The sequence below is a fragment of the Abramis brama genome, assembly GCF_963993115.1.
Source record: "Abramis brama genome assembly, chromosome: 6".
NCBI lineage: Eukaryota > Metazoa > Chordata > Actinopteri > Cypriniformes > Leuciscidae > Abramis > Abramis brama.
This window is the reverse complement of record NC_139968.1, coordinates 34,517,838-34,538,465: the sequence shown is the minus strand read 5'-3', so window position 1 is coordinate 34,538,465 and position 20,628 is coordinate 34,517,838.

Below are 20,628 nucleotides of genomic sequence, written 5' to 3'. Positions count from 1 at the left end.
TGTCATCAAATTCATTCTAGATATTAAACGGCGCCATCTGGTGGGTTTTGAATAACAGCAGCTAAAACAGCATTAGGCTACAGCACAATGCAACAGGTTACTTTAAGACTAAGAGTCATGTGACATAATGTGAAAATGGTGTCACTTGATGTGCATATGAAGGTGATAGAGATGATATCAGTTATGCTTTAATACTGAGTCAGAGTATACGTTTTCATTTATTGGGTTGATTTAACTAAATATTAAACTGTATTTTAACATCCTCAAAGGAAAATGTTGTGAATTACTAAATTATACTTACTAATGACAGAAACATTGAAGCACTTAAAACTGTGAATTAATTATTTATTTATTTTTTCTAGATAAAGATTGTGGGTAAGAAAAATGACTGGAATCATATCAACTTTCTCCTTCCAACCAACCAATTTGAAACAAAGAAAAGAAAAAGAAACACATTCTAAACTGTTGAGCAGTTAAATATGATAATTGTGTTACCGTTTCTCTCCCTCTGTGTCAAACAGTTGCTCATCTTGTTTGTTTATTCTCCAGTAGATAAAAGAGTTTTAACAAATCTGATAGTATCAGGACAGGAAGAAGCTCTTCACATACAAGCTAAACACTCATGCACTGAAAACACATTCTCACCTGCAAGATGTTTGTCCACCAACAGACAAAACCACGTTTCTGTAGAAAACCGACCGCAGGAGTTTCAGTCTGACTCAGAAGATGAACTTCAGTGAAACTGCACTGTGAGGTGGCAGACGATTTTATGTACTTTGGGTTTTTCCATTCACGTAAAATTTAGACAAAATATACATCATTTTAAAATCACTAGAGTTAGGCTTTCTAGCAATCTCGCCTGATATAAGACAGCCGCTCAACAGTCTGTGGTCGTCATTGACCAATTCTCCTTTTCATGATGGGCCATACATTATCAGCAATAGACAGATCTGGACTGCAGGTGTAGAGTGTGTAAGAAACCACTCTGTTGTAACACATGCAGAATGATTGTCTAACCATAGACTTCCCAGGAACGATGTCATCTTGATGGCTGTATGTGCAATACCAACACCTCTCCTCCACGTCAATGATACCGTCACGAATATGCACTGATGCACCACCGTACCATTACAGATGTTTGCTTTTGCATCTGTCTCTGATGAAAGAATGGATCGTCACTTTCGTCTTTGGGACTGAGAACTTAATGTCGTTTTTTTCGAAACATCTTTGCAATTTAGCCATGACAGTAATATTTTCACTTTCATTTTGCCTCTGGCCCAACTTTTTTGGAATGTGTTACAGCCATCAAAATCAAAATGTGTTCATATTTACCAAATACAATTAAGTTGGTCAGTGGAAACATTGGAAATCTTTTCTTTTTGGTTCAAGAGAATTAATAAAATCATATATTCTTGATTTTACTGCATTTTACAAATGTCCCATCTTTTCTGGAAATGAGGTCACTGAGGTGGTACCGTTTCAAAAGGTACTAATAGGGGCTTTTGCACCAGAGAAACCTTTACATGTAGAACTATTGGTGGAAGTACCCAGTTTTTGGTGTGGTCACACCTTAAGAACTGGTAAAGACTTTAGTTCTAGGAACTCCTTTTGGAGGAACTAATTTAGTTCAATTTGTTGTCACCAAAGCTCTCTCTATTTTGTTCAATCATTAAATCGTTACGCTGCCTCAGAAGTCTGTCTGAAATCAGTTTGGTGAGGTAGGATGTCTTTATGTATAAACTTTGAGGGGACCAAGTGAAACATAATTCTGTATTTCTGCTCAGCTAGCGACACTGGATATCAACCACACAGCAAATGCTAAGACCTTTTCATATACTGTCTACTTTCTTTGTATAACAGTTCTATCTAATAACGTAGACATGGCTTTTAAACAGATTGTAAACTAAAGATGGAGAATAAGAGTGCTGTGTTATCAGGCTCTGGTGTTCTCAGCGCTGTCAAAATAAAAGTTACAACAACAAGCGCGGCTTACATCACTTCAGAGTTCCTAATGGCGTTGCAACCACGAAAATGGCCATATAGCTTTGGGAACATTTAGTTCTCAGGGCTAGTTTCTAGAACTACCCGGTGCGAAAGCGCCTAATATGTGCATACACTTTATGTACATACATTTACAATACTAATATGCTCCCCCTAAATAAGGTACCAATTTAAAAGCTTTTGTACCTTACAAAAAGCTAGTTACATAACAAAAATAATTTATATATTGCCAATTAAAAACAGTTAAAGTTAAGATGAACTATAATAGTATGCAAATGCAGGGTTGTGAAACTAAGAGGGTCAAACTGTGTCGTGGGAGGATTCACACACCACATCAACACTTCTGCTGTATGTTTAGCAGGTATTTTTATAAGATCAGACACTGAACAACTGAAGGAAATGTTTCACATGTTTGTTTTGTTCTGTTTGTGCTGCTTGAGTCTAATCGGTAAGTTATAAAAACTCTGCTCTACTGTTCAAATGAAATTATTTTCATCTGCTGTTATGTGCCAGACGAATCATGAATATTAGGAAATCTACTCACTTTGAGTTCAGACTCTTTTCAGAATTTTAAACTAAAATACAATGTTAAAAGGCATGGAAATTAATGGAAATCTCTAGCGAAAATGTAAATTTCTGATATTTTTCTCTGTTTTCTTAATCTTCTAATACATTTTTTTAACGGATTAAAAGGAACAAAAGTGTTACCTTTTGAAAAGGTACAGCCCCAGTGACAGCTTTCGTACCTTTTTTTCTGAGAGTGCAACAGAAGTGTATATATCCACAACTAACTTGCATGTTCAATCTGTAATAATTATCATGTATTTGTTTTTAATAAATATGTAACTTTATACATTGACTTTCCTCAATAGCAGATAATCTTAAAACAATTTAAAGTTTGAGGATGTGTTGCACCATACGGTTTCATCTTAAATCAAGGTTTAACTAATAAATCTGTTGTGCCAAACTTTAAACTGTGAAATAATCAAATTTACATTTAAATCATCATTTTGATCCTGAAGTGCGTTCCTTTACATAAATTAACAGGGTCAAAGTTAATCTTAAATATAAACTCCTTAATAAAATCGTATATGATTGAAAATGTGTTTTTGTATTTTGTTTTTGGAAACCTGTCTGCTTTGAGTTCATATCTGGATTTAATGCATTTATGTTTTTTTTTTTATTATATTAAATAGCCTGTAATATTTAGTATGAAAATCCAATGCATTACTGCTTGTTGGATCATTTGCTTGTTCAAAATTTACATTTTAAAAAGTATTATTAATAATAATAATTATTATTATTATTGCATAAGAATAGTTGCATTAAGCTATTATCTCTCCTTTTTTCATAAATTATGCTGCCGTATTAGTGCATTCATTGATACTATAAATACATTTCCTAGCAACTTGTAAGCACTGCTGCAATGTTTCACTGCTTGATTCAGAAAATCTCTCTTTAACAGTAGCGGTTAGAAGTTTACAGCACATATAAAGACTGTTGATATTTCAGGCTTTGTAAACCATCAGAAACCTTATTCTGTAAATTTGTTTGGTTCCACTTTATTTCAATAGTCCACTTTAGACATTCTACTGACTATAAATAACTTTGCAACTACATGTCAACTAACTCTCATTAGAGTATTAGTAGACTGTTAGGTTAGGGTTCGGAGAATAGCTGACATGTAGTTGCCAAGTTACTTATAGTCAGTAGGGGACCAATAAAATAAGAGTTAGCAGATATAGAGCAGACAGTCTACTAACACTCTAATGACAGTTAGTTGACATGTAGTAGCAAAGTTACTTATAGTTAGTAGAATGTCTAAAGCGGATTATCAAAATAAAGTGTTGCCATTTGTTTGTTCTCCAGGTGTGTTTGGTGATTCAGTGTCAGTGATGGAGGGAGATTCTGTCACTCTAAACACTGATGTTACTGAAATACGTGAAAATGAAGATTTACTGTGGACATTTGGAGCTGAAAACTCTCTTTTAGCTAAACTTAAAAAAAAGAAGCAAATTGTCTCTACATATAACAGTACTGATGAGAGATTCAGAGACAGACTGAAGCTGGACGATCAAACTGGATCTCTGACCATCACAAACACCACAACTGAACATACTGGAGTTTATCAACTACTTATAATTAGAGCTGAAAATGCATCAAAAACATTCAATGTTTCTGTCTATGGTGAGTAGAGATCATTTGTCCAAATGTTCATATATTTTATTTACATATTCAAATGTTTAATCATTTTATAGTTTGAGATTACAGACACATTTAGTGACCATGAACACACTAAACACTCACTCAACACAAAATGTATTACTATTCACTTAATTGTTGATTGTTGTGTTCATATTTCTGCTCATTCTCTGATGTTTTCCAGCTCGTCTGCCTGTTCCTGTCATCATCAGAAACTGTTCTTCATCATCATCATTACACCAGAATTGTTCATTGGTGTGTTCATCAGTGTTGAATGTGTGTGATGCGACTCTCTCCTGGTACGCAGGAATCAGTGTATTGTCCAGCATCAGTGTGTGTGATCTCAGCATCAGTCTCTCTCTACCTCTGGAGGTGGAATATCAGGATAAAAACACCTACAGCTGTGTGCTGAACAATCCCATCAGCAACCAGACCACACATCTGGACATCAACACACTCTGTCACACATGTGCAGGTACCACAGCACTGATGATATATGTGTGTGTTTACTGACCTGATCTCTGTCTTCTGTTGTAGATCAGACTGATGCATTCACTTCTTTCTGTATCATTACAGAGCCAGACACACAGTCTTCTTCACACTCTCCAGTGTCTCTGATAGTGTTGATCTCTGCTGGATCTCTGATGATTGTTGCTGGATTCGGGATCTTCTGGATCTGCAGGAAATGTAGAAAAATTGACAAAGGCAAGTGTTACATACAGCTTTTAAACAAGTATAAACAATACTTTGAAAATATGCTTTAAACAAGTCAACTGATAGCCCTATTTTATCATTTAATTATAATGATTCACAATTTTGTAGTTAACCTTTATATGAAACCAAACTAATATGTGTAGTTATTTTCTGTAGAATGCAGTCATTTTGGAATTTGTGTCTTTATAATGGTCCTCAACATCGCTCTTTACTCGTCTCACTCGCACACAGCATACACACTGAAAATTCATAATGTTTACTTTGAATAAAAAAATAAAAAAAAACTTTCATGCAGTTGGTGCGCTAATTAAAATCTAAATGAATGATGACTTTTGTTGTGCTTGTTGAGCCTAAAAGCTGATTAAATACAAATAATGTAAATGACTAAACAACCCAATTGGTTTGATTTATGTGTAAATGTCTCTCTAAATATGACAAACACATATTTAAGAACTTTGTGTGTGGTGAAAGTTAATGCGATTTTTAAAATCGGCAGTGTTAAGTTTATTTCTTTATGTTTGAAAGCCCTAATAATAACAAATATTGTGAAGAACCATCTATGTAAGATTGAATTTTGCAGGTTTTAATGGATCTATTATTGTTTAAACAGCTGAGACTTGTTCAGAAGAGATCATTTATGCTGAGACAACATTCAACAAAAGAAACGCACAGGAATCGGTGAGACAATACTTTGTTTTATCATTTCAGATGTAGATAAGTGTGCGTTTGTTTCTTCTGTATAATATGGAAGCCCATTTTCACCACAAAAGATAAACAATGATGGTCTGTTAATTTATTATAATAATAATAAATAAAAAATTATGACAGTCTGAAGTCAAAATGCTGATAATAAAAATTCAATTATGACTTAAAAGTTGAAAATATCACATACAAAGTTTTGAAATTGTAACTTTTTGTCTAAATTAAATGTAGTATGCCATAATTTTGTTACGACCCTCCTTTGGCTCTTAACAATCTAGGGGTTGAGAAGGGGAACATTAAACCAGTTCGGACCCCTGTCACCAATAATCACTGAGAATGGGTTGAGAATAACGAGAAACACAAGACAAAAATTCGAATGAACTTAATTTAATAAACGTAAAGGGATTAAAACTATTTTACATATGAATAAATAAAAAATAAAATCTATATTTACACAAAGATAAATAAACCAACCACAAAAAGAAACCTAAACACATCGGCAAATTTGTGCCAAATAAAAGACAATCAAAAAGGAACTTACTAAACCATTTCAATCTAACCATAAACTAAAAAGAAAATTTCAAAGAAAAAGTCTTCAACGACCACAACGTCGTAACTTTACTCTAACCAAACAAAAATAAAGAGAGTAGCACAAGTCCCTAACCTAGTGTGTATAGACAAAATTTAAGCTAAATGTTTGCCATGCATGTCACGTGACATTCTTACCTAACCCCTCTCCTCCATCCAGCTTAACCCAGCTTTGAAGAGCTGTTTAAAGGTGCTCTAAGCGATGTTGGGTGACGTCACTTCTTGTTGACGTTCAAAGTATTGTCAAACAAAATGGAGGCTAGCTCAACCCTCCATCCTCCTCATCCCATCCCCTCCCCCTCCCCCTCCCCCTCCCCCTCCCGTGCTTCCTGAAACAGTCATGAACCATTTAGAAAAGCCAAACTGGATTTACACACCTGTCCAGCAATATGTCTGATTGGAAGCCACAGAAGAGTTCTCGCCACCTTTTGAACGCTTTTCTGATGTAAATTCGGGACTTCCAATTTGTTTTTCTTGCCGTTTGTGGAGCCTGGGCTGTCTACAGAGACCGCATTTTTTACAGTGTGTTCAGGACACAGGCAGCTAGCGGATAGTGAGGAGATGTTTGCTGGATGTGACAAAAAAAATTTTTGGCTTAAAAACGTGTGACATCACTTAGAGCACACACATGATTAGTTTTTAGGGCAGTCAAAATAGGAAAGATTAACATGATGGTCAAAGGACTTAACACAACTTAACAAACCAGGAGAAACACAACTTAACAAACCAGGAGAAACAAAACACATCACAAATCAAATTCAATACAAAAACTCTCTTGCTCTGGCAGTAGCATGTCCCTTAAGTAGCGCTTCCCCAGGTGTCGAGCATCGGGATAACTGGATTATCCCGCCCTCCGAGGGCACAGCAAATCCACTCGTCACGGATGATTGACAGGAAAAACAGCCAGTCAGCATGTTGCCTGTTAAAGTGAAATTATAGAGAGAGACACAAGGAACCGAAAAGAGAAACACACATGAAACACACCCAAAAACACTCTAAACGTCCCTGAGGATGTAACACTTATGTCACAGTGATCATGATTGTCTTAACAATGATCTACCAGAGCATTTTTTTCTTATGTGGTGGAAATGGGCTTCCATATTATAATGATCTATCACATAAATCACGAAACACAACAGCACCATCAGATGTTTAAAAGTCTTGTTACTTCGATTTAAACTATATATCACATTATTCATTATTATTATTTCATGTTATGCATTTTTCCCAGAAAGTTGAAGAGGACGATTGTGTAAATTATGCACCAATCGCAATGAGAAGATGATCAAACTTCAGTCTTTTTCCGAGTACAAGACCCAGATTGTGATCATTTCACCTCCAACGTCCTCAGACTCCGAGTCAATGGTTGAGTTTTGGGATTGTGAGAATCACAACGTTTCATCAGGAAATCACAGCAGTGTAACGACTGAGACAAATCAGACACAATTATTTGTTGTATTTAACAAATAATCTTTAAAACTCACTCTGGGGTCTATGGACCCATCCGCCAAAGGACCAACTAGGGCAAGAGGGGCCTCAGTTACCATGACTACCAACTGATAAGACGGTTTATTGCTCTAATAATGTGGTCATGTGGAAAAGCAGAGGCCATAGGAAAGACCCACAGACTTTCCTGCATTCATTTATGGACGAACTGATCTGTACAGTAAATGAGCATGGACCCCAGGACATTGTACAAATGATTATTACTGTCTTGTGTAATTTTTTGATACTATGTATTTTATGATTTAACCTCACCTATACCATGTTTGGTCTCTATAAATTGGTACTTTGAAGATCGAAATGGTCGTGAATATGATATGCCGATAGCTGCGCAACATATTAGTATTAAATTAATCTTTAATAGTTTCTTCTTCAGCAACCAATCCAGTTGCACATGAAAATGAGCACGCTTCAAACAAAGAGCCATATATCTCAAACAGAGGAATTTTCCCATTTGGAAATTCCACCTTTCTCATTGGTCGAGAAAATCCGGAGAGGTGGGACTTTTCTCAGGCTTTATTAGAGCCAAATTCACAGTGACCCCCTCTCTTCTGGCTTCTACTGCGGCTTCTTCGGGCTGATGTCTGTGGGGACCCTCACCGGGGCCCTTGGGCAACGACAGGCCTTGAGCACAGCCTGCTATATCTTCACTCACCCAACAGAGTCAGGCTGTAATTTCTTCAGAGCTTCATTCCCTGTTTACGGTTTCATTCTGTCACTTTGCATTTTACCCGTGTATGTGTGATTGTGTGATTGTGTGTATGTGTTTATGCTTAGATTAGCTGTGTTCGCGTTTAGTTAATAAACTTGTGCACAATACATATTTGGTTCTGAATCTCTGCTTGCAACAAAGTTTCTGTGTCAGCTTGTGATCGTCTCTCTCTGAGGTGTGAAGTGTGTCTGTAGCATGCGGTTGAAGGTGTTTTTTCCATTCCTGCGTACATGAAACCATTTGATTTCTGCTCAACAGAGAAATGACTTTACAACACACCGGTGATACTGAACCCATCAATGCTGATGTTTGACAAAAAGGTCTCAAATCAAACAGAGATATTGAAATATGAAAATATATACCTTGTGTGCATATGCATCATGATCTTATGTACTCAGGCAGTGATCGTGCAGTTCAGCAGTGCCAGTTTCAGTAGTTTTTTCCAGCTGTGACACTTCCTTCTAAGAAGAACTATTCTTGATACCTTTGTTTCGTATAAAGGTCATCCTGTTTTTTTCTGCCAATGTTTTGGTCATTATTTTTAGAATAAATGCAATGTATGATTTACAATTTATGTTTAATAGTTCTTAATAATTTACTTTGTTTTCATCAGTTTTGAGAAAAAACTAACTAACACTGCAAATAAATGTTTTTTAGTAGCATTACAGTGCTCCTGTCCACAGATAAAACAAATAAGGTCAAAACTTAAATGAAATAGTTCTGTTTGATGCAATATGACACTGGTGGGTGTGGCCACACGTCAAAGCAGGACTCACTCAAGGTGAAATATAGAAAAATATTTTAATTCCTAACTTAAACACTAAATGTAAACTGTACACTGAACATCACTGTACACACTGTAAGCAGAAAGAAACTGCAAACAATAAAATGTTAAAAAATGTGTCAGTTTTTTGTAAGGTGTTTTAATATTGCTGGCCCACTTTGGCTGAATGTGTTTGATAAAGTGGGATTCAGGTAAAGTGGGCGACCTTTAACCTTCAGTAACTCAAATGCATTAAATAAATTGAGATTCACTGGTCATTCAGGTTTTTTTTTAGCCTATTTGTTGTTATACATGTTGTTGTCACATTTTAATGTTGTAGAGTTCAAATGCCACCAACTTTATGTTCTATCAGTCGTTTTGAATTTTACACATGAATTGAGTGATCTGATGAATTTTCCTCATGTTTTTGGGTTTGTTAAATATGTTGTTGAATATGTTTGTTTAATATATGTTACAAATTATGTGTTTTGAATTGCAGGTGAATCACTGGTGAAACATCTGCTATAATACTATAAATAAATAGTTTTAATTGTAGAAATAGGCCTTTTCCTATACATAATGGTGTAGTTAAATCTAACAGCCTCTGTATAGAGCGCCATCTAGAGTTCAAAATAAGACTTCACATCTGGAACAATAATACTAGGGTTCTTTCTGTGTTTGTTTATCAGTCAAAAGAGCCGACCTCGAGTCTCTGTGATCTTCTGTCTCTATATAGCTCAGGTCCCTCCTTTAATGCAAGTCTGGGGGATTTTTTTCCCCCACCCGTTTATAATCCAGTAAGTGAATACACACAATGGATGATAAATAATATATAATATGCATACTACAAGCCATATGCAAACTCCATGATCCAGTATCATAACCAGGAATAAGCTCAACCATCTAATATAAGTATGTTAAAAAGCTTTTAAAGTGACAGTTATACAAGCTGCTGCTCTCAGACTGGCAACTGGGAGAAAGTGGACATCGACTGAGGCCATACAGCAAGCAAAATCTGTTGGGGGTATTTTGTAGGACAGGTGCAGCAGGGAAAAGGGTTTTTTTGGACTCGGGACAAGCCGACCCATATGGTACAAGGCAACATCAGCCCAGAGAAGAAAGCTGGTAGTAACCAAGGTCCGGCAGCAAGAGGAGGCAGAGATGCACAAAGGCAGTCTCGCAGTCTAAACAGGGACAGAGGACTAACTGGGAAAACCTGGAGAAACGTAAGCTCACCTGGAAGGATCTTTGGGAGATGGAAGGGAACAGACTGAGCTTCATCATCAGAGCCACCTACGATGTTCTTCCCACACCCAAGAACATAAACCAGTGGACTGGAGAAGATCCATTATTTCCACTCTGTTAAACCCCAGCAACGCTCTGTCTTTCCCAAGGCCGTTACACCTGGAGGCACAATCAGGTCCTGGGACAACTGGCGATTATCCTGGAAGGAAGGAGAACCACCACCAATGCCCTTCCTCCTCCAAAGCCTTCATAAGAGCAGGACAACTTCCAGTGAAGCCAACAAGCGTGTCGCGCAAGTCCTAAAAAGTGAAGCCAAAGTGCCTCGATCGCCCCCAGGTGGCTGGTCCCAGTATAGCTCATAAACCTCGCCCTCCCCATGAAGTCTAATGGACGCGATGGAAACTAAACAAACTAATTACACTTCAAATAAATGTTGTTTATTTAATAAAATAAAATGTTTTCTGTCATTTTAGGTAGTTTTTATCATGCAGATTTAACTTTAAGTGATCGGTTTTTTAAATAAGTTTGGTCTTAGTTAGTTATTTGATGCTATAAAAAGGGGAATGTGACGTCATGATTGACAGCTTCTCTAAATGAATTAGTCCAACAAACTTTTTGGGGGATTTTCAGGAGGAGATTGGAGCTTCAACTTTAATTTCTACATCTCCATAACTGTTTTTTCACACTGACACAACAAGTTGCTCTGCAATAAACTTTGTACTAACCGTTTCTGTGGGAGTGAGAGCGGGACCTTGATATCACGGCTAAACTTCACGCTCACTACTGAGCAGAATCAGGTTGAAAAAATAAGTGCAAGATGTCAGCGCTATATTAGGACTTTGGCAGCTTCACTTTTCACCTGTGGTCAACCTTGTAAAAGTCCCTGTTCACTGTGGAATAAACTGTGCCATGGGAGGCTACAATTGATAAGAAACCATGAACATGTCGGGAAACAGTAACCCAACAGTTTAATCCAGGTGAGTGAACATTAGTCAGGTGAGCTGCTTTACTTCCTCATTAACTTCAAGGTTCAAGGTATTTTACTGTCATTCTGTACATGTTGACACGAGAACGAAATATGTACTCAGGACCAGCAGCGTAATAAAAAAAATAAATAATATACAATATACATTCAATAAGTAAAACATAGTTTAATGGCCCAATTTTAGAAATAACTTAGTAAACTAAAAATACCTGAAGAGAAGGGGTGTAACGATTCGTTTTAACAACGATTCGATTCGTATCGCAATTCGTGGTTGTCGATACGATTCAAGGACGATATTGGTTAATTTAGAACGATACGATCCGAAACGATTCAGTGACTTGAAATCGATTCAGTGACTTTTTAGCCAAAAATTCTTGTAAGGGAATCAGGTATCAATTATAAACAAACAAGTAAACAACAATTAATGTCAAATGCATTCACATTTTATTTCAATAAAGTAGGACTGCACGATTATGACAAAAATCATAATTGTCGATTATTCCCTTGATATTGTAATTGTGATTAATTACGATTATCACAACATTGAATGATGTTTTGAATAGTTTGGCCATGGGACCCACATTTCCCCATGGTCATCAAGCCGCGACCCACCTTTTTAGGAATTATATAGGCCTATTATAATACATTTGTTTACACAAAAATTGATGACACACAAGTTCTGTCCCCCTTTACTTAACATACAAAAAAAAAATTGTAAGAATATGACAAATACTGATAAACAGTAGGCACTGCGAGGTTAAGCTTTACTGGGGAGTTATGCATCAGATGGTTTTGAGGCTTGACATTCATAAGGTCGAAACTTTCTACTTGTATATGTGGGAGGTGATGAGTAGCTATGTATCGTTTATGATTATATTGAAATGATTGTATCGCATTGTATTTGTTGAATTAAAGGATTTATGAACCATGACTGAGAGACGGGATTGTTGTTTTGGGCATGCAAACAGGGTTTTCTCCTTGTATATGGACTAGAGGGAGGTTACGAGTACATATATAGTTTATCATTGTATTGCAATTGTTATTGAAGGTTCTATGGACTGTGACTGAGAGATGGGATCTTACTTTTGGCGTGCGTTAATACTGCGTTGTGTTAGGTCATGCTGTATGTCGGGTGGTGGTGTCTAGGATCCCTTTTTTATAAGCTTGTAGCTTCAGAGGGAGTCCTTTTTTCACAATGTATTATTTTTATTGGCAAATTGCATTTCAGTTTGTATGTAAAATTGTGAAAATAAAAAAATCAATCAATCAATCAAGCTATATAGCAGTCCCAAACTAGTTTTTATTAATACAGTCTTGGTATGAGCCACCACAGTCATATAAAAATATACAAAATAACCACTAAGTGGCATTTTGTTATGGAAACAACAACAATTAGGCTACCATGGTGATACACAATACTTAGAAGAACTTAACTTAACTTACTAATTTACGATGTTGCATGCTCGTATTTCTTTTGCGCTTTAGTGAAGTGATACAGTGCGCGCCGGCGCATTTGCGCGTGCAATTGAAGAGTGCGCGCTACTGCAGTATAGCGGCTGAGAGGACAGGAAAGTCCGTTTTTCTGAGGTGAGAGACTTTGCGCTGCTTGACTGTTGTTGCGCTGCTGCTGGCGCGTCACGCATGGCGACGACGTCACAGATAGGCACACTGAATCGAGTAACGTTTAACGCCTTTATCATTAAAAGTGCTAAGAAAAAACATCCATAAAGTCTGATGTGCTTAAATCCAATGCGTTATTTCCTAGTATCGATACAATCGATTCATTGCCTTTTAAAACGATATTAGATCGATATATGTCGTCCGGAAGGCCAACTTGCCGAGCACAGATCGATGTAGTTGGATCATAGGAATATAAATCGATACATCGATGTAGTTGATGAATCGTTACACCCCTACTGAAGAGTATAACCTATATAATAAATAAATAAACAGCAAGTTTTTAAAAGCAGTGCGTCAAATTCACATATAAGCCAGAGCATAATTATGACACAGTGAATAAGAGGTGTAAATGATAAGGAGAGATCAACCCCTAAGGCAGGGAATTCATGAGTCTCACAGCCTCTGGGAAGAAGCTGCATTTTGAGTCTTTTAGTTCTGGCTTTAACGCTTCCTGAGGGGAGGGGATCGAAGAGTTCGTTTGCCGGGTGAGTGGGATCCTTCATAATACAGGATGCTCTGCTTCTGCACCTGCGGGTGTAAATGTCCTCAACAGAGGAAAGACTGCTAGAAGTTATTTTTTGGGCAGATTTGACCACCCTCTGCAATTTCTTCTTGTCAGCAGCAGAACAGTTTCCGTACCAGGCAGTGATGGAAAAGGTGAGAAACGTGTGAACGTGTGATGGAAAAGGTGAGAAACGTACTCTCCACCAAACATCGGTAAAAAGCGAACAGAACAGGAGTGCTGAGACCAGCCCGCTTCAACCTCCTAAGAAAATAAAGGCGTTGTTGGGCCTTTTTTATAATGCTGGCTGTGTTGATGACCCATGTTAAATCAGTGGAAATGTGTATTCCAAGATACTTGAAGCTCGATACCATTTCCACAGCCACTCCTCCGATGAAGAGGGGAGAGAGGAGGTGTAACCTCTCCTCCTAAAGTCCATGACCATTTCCTTGGTCTTCCCACATTAATGCAGAGGTTGTTTGCTCTGCACCAGTCCTCAAATTCTTCAACCTCCTGTCTGTAAAATAACTCGTCGTCGTAGGATATCAATCCTACCACAGCCGTGTCATCAGCAAACTTCACAATATGACTGCCCGGATATTTAGCCGAGCAGTCATTTGTTAATAGCGCGTACAGCAGCGGTCTCAGGACACATCCCTGGGGGGAGCCGGTGTTAAGGATGATAGACGAAGATGAAATGCCATGGACTTTGACAGTCTGTGGCCTGTTCGTTAAAAAGTCATGGACCCAGTTACAAAGTGATGGTTTAAATCCAAGTAGCAGCAGTTTATTAACTAGAGTCTGTAGAACAATTGTATTAAAGGCCGAACTGAAGTCCAGGAAGAGCAGCCTGACATAGGAGTCCCTGCTCTCCAGATGAGTGAGAGCAGAGTGGATGACCGATGAAACTGCATCCGATGCAGACCAGTTCTCCCTGTAAGCACACTGATGGGGGTCCACATTAATGTTGATGGTATCCTTCATGTGGGCCATAACCAGCCTTTCAAAGCATTTCATAATTATCGGAGTGAGAGCCTATCGGTAGTTATTCATGCACGTCACGGCCGAGCTTTTGGGTAGGGGGATGATAGTAGATGTCTTGAAACACACACGCCACAGCCTGGGAGAGAGAGGTGTTAAAGATGTCAGTCAGCACCTCAGCCAGTTTATGAGCACAGTCTTTCAGAGCCCTGCCCGGGATATTATCCGGACCTGCTGCTTTGCGTGTGTTAATACTCAGCAATGTCCACCTCACATCCTCAGCGGACACACTGAAAGGCAGTTCACCTGGATGGAGTCTGAGTCCAGAGAAGATAGAGGGATTGGATGTCTCAAAGCAGGCATAAAATGTATTCAGGGCATTGAGAAGAGATGGATCCTGAGGGCAAACAGCATCTCTCCTGCTGTAATCAGTGATGCTCTTGATGCCCTTCCACATGCCCTGGGGGTCATCTCTGGAAAAGTGACCCTGTATTTTGTGTGCATACTTAGCCTTTGCCCTCTTGATCCCGACCTCTAATTCTCTCCTCGCCATTCTCAGTGAAAGTGCGTCTCCTGTCCTAATGGCTAAGTCCCGTGCCTTCAGAAGACACTGCACCTCTCCATTAGACCAGGGTTTCTGATTTGGACAGATGGTGATCTTCCTGTTAGTAGTGACACCATCAATACATACTGATGTAGCCACAAACAGATGATGTATATTCCTCCAGGGCCACCCCACCAACGCTGGTTGCCGCTTCTCTGAAGATCTGACAGTTGTTGTGCTCAAAGCAGTCCTGGAGCATGAAGTCAGCTCCACTTGGCAACACCGTGATGGCTTGGTGTCTTTCAGCAAAGGACGATGAGCAGGATCCAGCAGGATTGAAATGTGGTCAGAGAAGCCCAGGTGTGGGCGGGGCACTGCTCTTTATGCTTCCCGTCTGTTAGTATACACACGGTCCAGCATGATGTTTCCCCGGGTTGCTATGGAGACGTGCTGGTGGAACCGGGGCAGAATATCCGTCAAATTAACATGGTTAAAATCACCTGCTACCACAAAGAAAGCCTCTGGATGTTTGTTCTGTAACGCATAGATATGGTCATGAAGTTCCCCGAGAGCCATGCTAGCATTAGCACTCGGGGAGATGTGAACTCCCGAGGCAAGTAGTATGGTCGGCATTTCAATGTCAAGTATTCCACCGCTTTAGAACAGTGGCTGCTTACCGGAGAGCAGTTTGTACACCAGTCTTTGTTTATGGAAACACAGAGTCCTCCTCCGCAAATATTCCCCGAGAGATGGTTTTGATCGGCTTGGAAGAGGAGTAACCCGTCAATATGGTAAACTGAGCCTGGGATGTTGTTACATAGCCAAGTCTCCATTAACAGAAGTACACAACAGTTTCTCATTTCCTTATAGCTGCTTAGTCTGAGTCTCATTAAGTCCATCTTGTTGTCAAGCAAGCGGATGTTTGCTTGTTTGTTATTAGCCTTTAGCCTGGCTATCAGACTAGCCCGCTTACCCCTATTCTGCCTTCGTGCACACCACTTCCTCCTTCCCTTTAGCCGGTGTGTATCACTCCTCCACCTCGCTGTGCTCAGAAGCCTTAACCTGCCCCACGTTGCTTTAATCTCTGGTTTAATCACTGTGTTACGATTATTAAGTGTAAGAAGTTCAGATAAACTGTACTTTAACTGTACTTGTTGCCACAGCAACAACCAGGGTACTGAAGGGGTTGGGGGTCAGAGGACAGGCCTTCTGACAAGCTGTTGGGTCAATGTCAGAGACTCATGAGCAAAGCAGAAACTGGCTGTGGCTAAATCGGAAAGAATCCCAAATGGGCCACAAAATGACCAAGAGGGGTAAAAGTAGAAGGGAGCGCACCTGGGACACCAGTTGTTGCTTTTGAGCCCTTTGGAGGTGTCGTGGGCCTATCAACGAAAACCCCAAGGAAGGAGGGTGCCCACCTGAGGGTAAATATCATTTAACCCTTTCGCACGTACGATCACACCGGTGTGATCAGTCTAGGCTGGTCCCTGGAGCGTACGATCACACCGGTGTGATTAGAACGGTCAGTGCATCACGTGATCAACTGCTAAATTCAAATGTGCTTTCGCGCGTTGGCTGGCGCTGAGCCAGAGACAGGCGCGTTCAGAGCTGTCATATATCACAACTTTTCAGTGTTTTCAACCACATAATGTTTATTTTAGGTTTCAGACATATAAATTCTAGGGGTGCGCCAATCTGATATTCGGTATCGGTATTAGTCCGATACTGGCCAAAATCACTGGATCGGATATTGCATGAATCGCGGGAGTATAACCCGATCCGATACGATCACGTCCCTTAATCCTAAATTGTCATACAAATGCTTAACAACACCTGAGAGACATGCCGTAAAGAGAGATGAGCAACACGCGTCACGCAGGGTTGCCAGATTTTCACATACATATCCCGCCCAATTGCTTCTTAAAAATAGCCAATCGCGTTTCGGGGTGGGAGAGACCGCGACTTCATCTGGCTGGAGTTTCACGTTACTTTCTCCCGGATGCCTGTTAGATCACAACACTGGAGTAGAGAGCACTACTGTTCTGAAATTAAAACTGTTAAAAGGCTCAAACTAATTGCATAATATAACACTACGCATCAATATCTCTTCCCTTTGTGCTTTGAACTTTTCAATGCGAAGTGCTGTCGCTGTGCACTGTGACTCCATGTCGCTTCAAGCGCATCATTCTGCGCACGAAATGCGCATAAGCGTTTCGTGCCGCTTGGAGCCTTTCATATTACAATACTTTTGAGCAACGAAAGTTTATTGATAGCTTTAGTTGTTCTGTCCTATCTATCATATGTTGCTGCTTCATTTAAAAGCTGCGCTTAATTTTAAAAGAAATGTTTTTTAATTATATAGTAGCCTATATATTTTGTCCGTTTTTTGTTTTACAAAGTTAGGAAAATAATGTTTAAGTCAAGCTTAAAAGCCTTTCTCAGAAGAATAATCACAGTCTCTTCCCCACAGTCAAGCATAGGCCTACAGATACAGTTTATTAGGTAATTCAGCACTTTTTTGAATTATTATTATTTTAGTATCGGATTGGTACTCTGTATCGGCCAATACTGAATCCCAGGTATCGGAATCGGTATCGGAGGCAAAAAAGGCGGATCGTGCCACCCCTATTCACATAAGTACTAAAAAATCAATACATTTAGAGTTTGTAAAATACACACTTATGTCTATGGAAGAGGCAATAATAATCATTTCCATTAATTACGTTTTATTCAGATACACATTGTGTAAGTAACTTTAAAGTTTACTCTATTCTTCTCCCAGTTCACCAGCCACTTACTTTTATGTATTTCAGGAGAAGTGGATGAATTCACGTGTTGTAAATAAATCCAACAGATCCGATTCTCTGAACTGCATCTGCGGCACAAACTAACATGGCGGCGCCCATAGCGCATACAGCTCAACTAACGCGATCGTTATAAAGGTGTTTAAACAACAAAACACTTCCACTTGCATATATTTGACAATCGGAATATCAGATATTTCATCCAATAGCTAACAAATTTGTGAATATTTTGAATTAAAAAGGAAAACTGACATAAAAACAGCTCATCATTCATTCAGCGCTGTTGTTGCTGCGGTATGTCACGTGACAAGCAATGACGCGTCACCATGGAAACCATAAAGTGACAAGTTCTAAATAACGGTCACCTTGAAAAACTCACGCTGGGGGGTCAGCCAGAATATTTTAAATTTACGTGTGAAAGGGTTAAAGGGACACTAGGTAACTTTTTAACCTTAACTGAACAGCTTCGGAGTCAGTGGAATGGTTATATTACTTATTTCGGGTTGAATGGTGGTGGTTTCGCACCCCCCTGGTGCCCGAGAGCGGAAAAAACTCACTTGCAACTTTGGGACGCGGGTTGGTGTCAGGAAGTATCGCGTGATATCAGGTCTCGCGATGTAACGAATTGCTTGACGGCACTGCACATGTACACGCCCCTATTCAAGCACCGGCGGGCTAGCTATAAGCAAAGGGCAACGATAGATTGAGTTATGGCTGAGGCTGAGCCTGTAAAAAAGAAGCAGAAAGCTAGGAAATCTTTGTCGGAGGACCAAAGAAAGAGGAAACGGGAGACTGACCGAGCAAGAAGTCAGACTCGAGTAAATATATCGGACCGGCTTTTTCAGAATGGTGAGAACTGAGAGAAACAGAAGCCTGCAAAACGGATGCTGACCTTCTTGCTGTTGCACTTGTAAGTTAAGTATCTTTGGAATAAACTGTGTTTAATATTTAAATTTCAAGTAATTGCGACCTCAGGATATTTGCTATTGTCTGTAAAGGTTTTTATTATGATCGCTGTCTGTTAGGGGCTTACTAGTACGCTAGATACTATAACTTTGATGTTAGCATTGTCATAGCAAACACGTTTGATTTCTGTAGTTGTTTGGCAGTTCCTCTGTCGGTTTTATTTGTGTAACTTACACTTTTATTTTATGTCACTAAGTCAACGCGTCTGATAGTAGGCAATATCAGACGCGCAAAATGTTGCACATATCATGATCGAGCTAGAAAAAACGTTCTGATGTTTTCTTAGACAAGCAAAGGTAAACCATCATTCTACCAGATGAACTTATAGACCTTGCTAATATAACTTTAGACAAATATTAGCCTCCGATATATATATTTTTTATGCTCATGCCCATTCTCCCAAAAACAAACAAACAAACAAACACGAAAGCAGTAGTTCGCCTCGTTCATATCGTTCGTTCCCGGTAAAAATACTAGTATGCATGACAACACAATAAAAAAAAAATCGCCATCAGTTGGAAAGAAAGTAGCAGCTATTGCTTTACTTGCCTCGGTAGACATAACTGGTTTTGAAATAGCCGGTTCCTCTGCTCAGCTAGGTTGACAGCTGATCAGCTGGGTTGCTCGTGGCGAGGGGGGTGGGGTGACAACAGTTTGTTTTTACGACAGAGTGTTTGAAAGCATTATACTACCAGACACTAGGGGGAGCTCGTAGAGAAAAAACACTCAGACTTGCATAATGCCCCTTTAAGTGCTATAATCTGGTCCCCGGTGTATCTACCAATCCAGAAAACGTGAAAATTGACGTCAACTTGACGGTACATGCAAGTCGATGAGATGAATCAATGTAACTCCACAACAACTACATAAATGTATCCACTAACCATTCAGAAATGTCCAGGTGCGTCTAAAAGTTAAACCTCTTCCTGAGTCTCTCTGTAAGGCTGCACTCGCAACTGGTTATCTCTGAGATTTTGGATAAGTGAGATTATTTGCGTGTTTTGTCATTGCTGGAGTATCCGTAAAGGATCGACACTCTTTTGAATGGAGGCGAGGAGCAGCAGCTCATTTACATTTAAAGGGACACACGCGAAAATGGTGCGTTTTTGCTCACACCCAAAAAAGGGCAAATGTAATCAGCTGCAATACGTGACCTGTGTGGTATTTTGAGCTGAAATGTCAAAGACACATTCTGGGAACACAGTAGATTTATATTATATCTTGTGAAAAGTTAAAGAAAATGCAGTGAAAGACTAAATTACACTTACTAATGACAGAAACACTGAAGCTCTTTATAATTCTGATGATCTGTAGTTTATAGAGTCCAGAGTCTGTGTTTCTGGTGTTTGTGATGGTCAGAGATCCAGTCAGATGATCCAGCTTCAGTAAATGTAACATATGCAAACAAACAGCAGAAGATCATCATTGATTCATACTTTCACTCTCAGACAAACATGTCTCATGATCTTGAACAACTTAATGCACATTCAACTCACATCCTGATATCTAAGCATCCCAGTACAATCTCTAGAACAGTGTTTCCCAAACCTGTCCTGCCGGCACCCCAACACTGCACATTTTCTTTGTCTCCCTAATCAAACACACCTGATTCAACTCATCAGCTCATTAACCCATGTGATAATGAGCTGATGAGTTGAATCAGGTGTGTTTGATTAGGGAGACAAAGAAAACGTGCAGTGTTGGGGTGCCGGCAGGACAGGTTTGGGAACCACTGC